The sequence below is a fragment of the Athene cunicularia genome (assembly GCF_003259725.1).
Source record: "Athene cunicularia isolate RWA chromosome 2 unlocalized genomic scaffold, athCun1 chr2_part1, whole genome shotgun sequence".
Taxonomy (NCBI): Eukaryota; Metazoa; Chordata; class Aves; order Strigiformes; family Strigidae; genus Athene; species Athene cunicularia.
In genome coordinates this window covers 36,491,103-36,497,102 of record NW_020799095.1, presented here as the reverse complement: position 1 = coordinate 36,497,102, position 6,000 = coordinate 36,491,103, and positions in this window count along the sequence as shown.

Genomic DNA, 6,000 nt, shown 5'->3' with positions numbered 1-6,000 from the left:
AAGGTTCAGAGGCAGGTGTGAGCAGGCCAGAGGAGGGGGAGGACAGCACACAGCCCAGACCCTGGCTTGTCTGCTTTTAGCACCGTGAAAAATCATGAAGCAAAAGGCACGAGGGGGTCGAGGGGCAGCACCTGCCCTGGGCTGCTGCCGGGCACCCAGTTCCGGGGAGGCACCTACAGCAGAACGACTCTGCGCGGGATGCTCTGCCCCTGGCCGCAGTGGAAGCCGAGGCTGCACCCCACCCTTCAGCATGTCCCTACCTCCCTGCCCGGCTCTCCTAAAATGAGTGGCGGGTATGTGCAGGGCGGTGGGGGCTCACGGTGGTGCTGCCAGCAGAGGCTGGATGGCAAGGGGTGGCAGGGGCAGCTGACATGCTAGCGTGGGCACTAGCTCCTGCACACCCCACGCACTGGGTACAGACATGGCAACTGCTTGACGTGTCACACAGGGCAGAACAGCAACGGTATCGGGAGGAACGAATGGCTGAGGACCCCGAGGACCTCAGCCCTGAGGGGAATTGTGCTCCAGCTTGTAAAGCACCGGTGTTGCAGATGAGTGATGGATAAATGGCCTGTGTTTATCCAGTGTGAAGCTAATTACTTACAAAGATTAAGCTTCACATTTACACACTGCAGCCTCACAAACCGCCCCTTCAAAGAACCTCTCTGAAAGGCAGAGGGGATTTCTCTCATGGGCTATTCCATGGTACATTCATGAAGCAATCATTTTCTATGATGGAAAAATTTTCTCCTGCTTTGAACTGAAGTGGATGATGAGGATGTTGAGGAAGTTAAATCGCTGCAACCTGTTTCAAAATCCAGTTGCTTGTAGCCAGTTGGTCTCAGTGCAAGTCCATCAGCCATGCCTGCTTTCAGGCTCTCTTAGGCTTGGTGCAGTATGGAGTCACTCACATGCCGACATCAACCATCCGCCTGCCTTTGCTCACTAGTTTTGAAATACAAACGACATTTCAAGCTGTGTAAATGCCTTAAAAGGAAGAAAACAGAATTAGCACACTTTTCGTGCTGTCTGTGTAGGAAGGGACTTCTTCCTCCAGTGTTATACCAAGAGAAAACGTGCTTTGCTTTGTAGCCCTAACAGGGTTGTGCAGCACAGAAACACTTGCATGGACTTTGCAGAGGAGATGGGCAAAGGAGGAAATCAGGCCCTTTCCATTAACAGATTTATTCACTTCCATGGGCCATAATTCCCATCTCCAGAGAGAAATGGAGCACTTTGCTCAGGGTTTCAAAAATAGAGCAAAACCCAGGAGCATCACAGCAGTTTCCTCTCTCCCTTATTGGAAAGTTGGGGGTGATTTTTTCTGCCAACAGAAGGCAGAGCAGCTGGCTCCTCCATCCCTAGGGACTTTGGATGATTTGGGGAATGCCGCTGCCCAGGGGGTCCCCTGGGGAGGGGCAGCAGGGGAGGGTGCTGAGAAGGTCTCTGTGAGACACGGCACATGCCCTAAAACTGCCTGATGGAGCACAAGACATTTTAAAATTCCCTCACTGGAGCTTCAGGTTGTTTGAGCATTGAAGCATAATTGCTCCCAGCTCCAAAATCATGTTGGATGAGGACAGAGCTTTCCACATGACCTCTTCTCAGCAGAAAAGTGAAAGCTGCAGGGTGGGTGCTGTTGCGCAAGAAGGACTCGCTTACGCAGGGGGATTTCCCGGTGAGGAGTGCAGCTTGCTGAGCCCAACTCTGTGAGCAGCTCTCTGTGTCATGGGATGCTCTGTGGGCACCAGGCATGGTACAGCAATAGTGGGGGTGGTTGTCTTGGGAATAAAGCCCACATCAGTCTTTTTCTGCTTAAAACATAAGGAGAACATAAGTTATTAGAAACTGGTCTGGTATTTACTGCTGACAGGCTGCAAGAGCTCATAAAAGCTAAAGAAAACGAAGCTTGTAGCTTCCTGTGCTCATTAAACAGACAGAGGAGCAGGGGAACTGTGGGCTTTGTCTGGGTCACTTTTATGGCCCCTTTTCCACGGGTGATCACTGCATGGCTGTGCACATGCCTGTGCCCACACAAGAGGGCAATGCAGGAGCAGGAACAAGGGGAGGGCAGCTCCCCCGGTGGCAGCCACAGCTGCAAGGGTGTGCCAAACTCACCTGAAGGGCTGTGCAACAAACTCACCTACAGGGTATGCCAAACTCAGCTAAAGGGTGCAAATCTCATCTGAAAGGGTGTGCAAAGCTGCTGCCTTTGAGCAGTTACAGCCAGAACTTGCTCACAAGTTTCTTTCCAGAGGCAGGGGGAAATCTGACGGTCTACAACATTTTCTTGTCTTAGCCTGTGCTGAGCCACCAGAGCACATATGTATTTTGCTGTTGACAGTTTTCACTAGAGGTAAAGTGGTGTGGCCACAGTCACTCCCTGGTATCCTAGAACTGCATGGTCTTAGACTACAGCAGAATTTAATGCCAATATTTTTCCTTTTACTGATTATGGGTAAATTCCCCTACTCTACCTCCACTGATGATCTATGCCAAAAAGAGTGAGATTGAATTTGCTTTCTATCAGTGAGGTAAATACACTAAAAAAAGGCTTTCAAGTGACTTACAGGACTATTGTCACAGCTGATCCACATCAATAGTTTAACATCCTCAAGCTTGCTCTTGATTCAACATCTGACCTTGCTGGGGAGGAAAGCATTACATTCTCCCTGAGTTCTGAGAGTGGTTTTGCAAATCTTCACACATTTTGCTGATTATAAACAGGCACTTGGTTCTGAAAATGGTGCCAGTAGGATAGGCTGTTATACCCCAAAAAGAAGCTTTCACATAGATGTGCATAAAATGCCTTAGAACTGTGAGGAAGGAATAAGAAAACTTTCCGAACAACTGAGAAATTCAGACTGGAACTCTGGGGAGGTTTTGAGCCTCTTCTCAGCTGCATCCTCGGTGCCAATGGAGAAAATCAAGGGGGAACCTCACTTGTCTTAATTTTTATAGGAATCAGACCAAACTCAACACTTTTAAAAAGTAGCTTTATTTAAATGAATGCATTAAGTAGATACATGTAAAAATAGCTTAATACAACAGTAATTATTACACCATCCAAATCTAATTACAGTCTTTAAGCCTGACAGTCAAAGTATGTGTGGTAAAATGTTATCAAAAGATGTTTTTCCATCCTATCATGCTATTCCTCATTCTGGTGTTACAGATATTTAAACAGGAAGATGAGAGAATATCTCACAATCTATACTCCTTTTCCCCCCCACTTTTTTTCAGTAACAAACTGTGGTGTTAAACAAGGTTATAATACCTTGTTTAATTAAAAACATCACAATTATTTGAACATTTGAAATAGCTTTTATCCCAGCATCAACTGAGCTATTTGTTGGATCAATTGGATCAAGTTTCCAGACAACTTCCCATTCTTGCAGATACACACTGGCTCATTTACAGAAACAAAGACTGGACTGGAAGGGACGACTGGCTCATCAGACCTACTGGCCATTCATCACAGCGTGATGCTTCAACAGAAGACATGCTCTGTTTCTTATTCCCAACATAAACTGCTGTGTAATTGATTTTTCAGTGATTTTTTCAAAGATGCCCAAAAGCTTTGAGATTGGACATTGGAACCCTTTGAAACTTCAAGTTGCGTTTACATACAAATGCTTCTCTGTGTCAGAACTTGCTGTTCTGCTCTGTGTTTGCATGCATTTCACGTAACAGTGCAGTAGCGGAAATCAAAATCCCCTTCCATTATTATTCTTTATGCCTTTATTCATAATGAAGAACAATCAAGATCCTCAGCTAGTGACTTCTGCTAAAAGCCATTAAGCTATAGATACTTAAACAAATGCTGGCTAGGGCTTCAGCCCTACTAGAAGAGAAAACTGACCTTTAGGCAGGTAGACAGAATTTCTCTGTCTTTTTTTAAATAAAGTCTCACCAGCAATTAAAAAAAAAATAGATTACATCTAATTATCATGATGAAGCTGAAATAAAAATATCAGTTACCACCCACTTCCCTTCTGAATTGTGATGCATCTTAAAATGTCTGATGATACGTATTGTTATTTCAAATTTATTATCACCTGACAGTATTTTTCCTGTATGAGACAGGTTTTCATAAGATAATTAACTGAACCCCAGAGAAAAGAATTGCTATAAATGGTTAGGACTGATGGAGGGAGGAGAACAGTCTCATAAAAGTCTACATGGTGCTAATAAACATGCCAAGAAAAAGTATGATCATTAGACAGCATCATGTCCAGCCATCAGGATTTATTTCCTTCTTTCCAGAGGGGAAAAAAGCGTATATGATCTGATCTTGGAACACTGCCTCCAACTGCTTCAAAACTCTATTCAGGTCTCAAGGTGTGGAACAAAGAGAGTAAATTTTCCCTTGAAAGTGTGCGATGTGAAACCTAAAAAAGTATGGATTTGGCTGCAATGTTTGCCATAACATATTCGACTGATGTTGTAAGGCACTGCACATTTCTCCCACTGGTTTGAGAAGCAGCTGACAGTCAGTTTCAAGGAGATGCATCATATGGGAGTTTTTCTCCCCAAAATAGAAAGGCACAATATATGCCTGAGCTTCTCCTAGCTATAGAGCAGTATTAGCTGTAGTGCTGCTCTTTATGTAGACAATGGTAATAGAGGAGTGGAGGGACAAATCTAGAAACCTGGAGATAAAAGCTTGGGTTTTCATCTTCAATGACCAGAGGCTTTCCTGGAAGGAAGAGACATCTGGGAAGAGGTAGACTCCCATAAGAAGACATGTTGTCATGACGTGCAGTGGGGTGTCCAATAAAATGTTGTAATGTGTTACACAAAATTATGTCCCCAGCAACTTCATCTCCTGCCAATTTGCAAAGCCTGTGTTGATGGAATAGGCGAAACCCAGACTGACAGGTGAACAGGTTTCTGAAGCACGATTACAGATATTAAATGGCACAGGGCTGCAAGAAAAGTCCTGAACTAACCAAGTTACCTGCCGATTTCCCCTGACTCTTAAATATGTGAAATATCTACACGGACATAAACTGCTGTCAGGAATTCATGCTGGAACAGCATGATTGAGTATTTCTAACGACTTTCTCCTTGACACAGACTTTAATCACAGAGCTTGGGCAAAGAGTAAACGAGCTGTTTAATCTGAAAAATTAAACCTCCTCGTATACAGACAGCATCCAGCTATGCCAGCTAGACAGCAAGTATTTGACAGCAAACTGTTTATAGCCTACCTCTGCCAGGGGAACAACTTAAGTAGTATCAGAATGGGGTTCTTCCTGTCATGCTTCCCATTCCCAGACTTCTTTGTAAAGTCTGCAAACAGAGATGCCAACATACCCCAGTCTGACCTACATAGCAAATAATTGGACTTGTGTTCCTGCTGCGTTATCACCAAAATGAATCATTGTTGCATCTCCTCAACGGCCTGGCAAGACGGAGAGTTTTCTGCTGGGAAGTGTCGGTTGAATCCTGCACCTACTGCTCTTATGACACCAACTGCTATTTTGTGTTTATCACAGAAAAGAAAAACACCCAGCAGAAAAAGGCTCAGCTTTACATTTTGCTCTTTGCCAGGACAAACATGGGAGCAAGTGAAGTACAACTCCTAAAGCTTTAGGTTATTAAACCCCAGGGAAGGGAAAAAAAAATAATCAGTTCATCAATCTTTTTTAAAAAACAGAATAAAGATGCTAGATAAAAATGTCTCCTCCTCCCCAACAACATAAATTGCACAAATCTGAGGAACAGAAATAGCCATGCTATGACATCACTGTCCACTCTTTCTGCATCTGAGAAGAATTTTAGTGTTGTGTCCTGCTGTTATTGGACTCAGGAATTAAAAAACTTGCCGGGAATCAGGCATGGGGATAACAAACTGCTCTTTGCCTTCTCAGGCTTCACAAGTCCCTGGGTTGGTTTGGCAGTCAAAGATCCCCACTGAATCAGAAAGATTAACTCCAGGGCAAGGCATCCCTACTGGGAGCAAGCAGCTGGCAGTCGTTAATATTTATAGTCTTC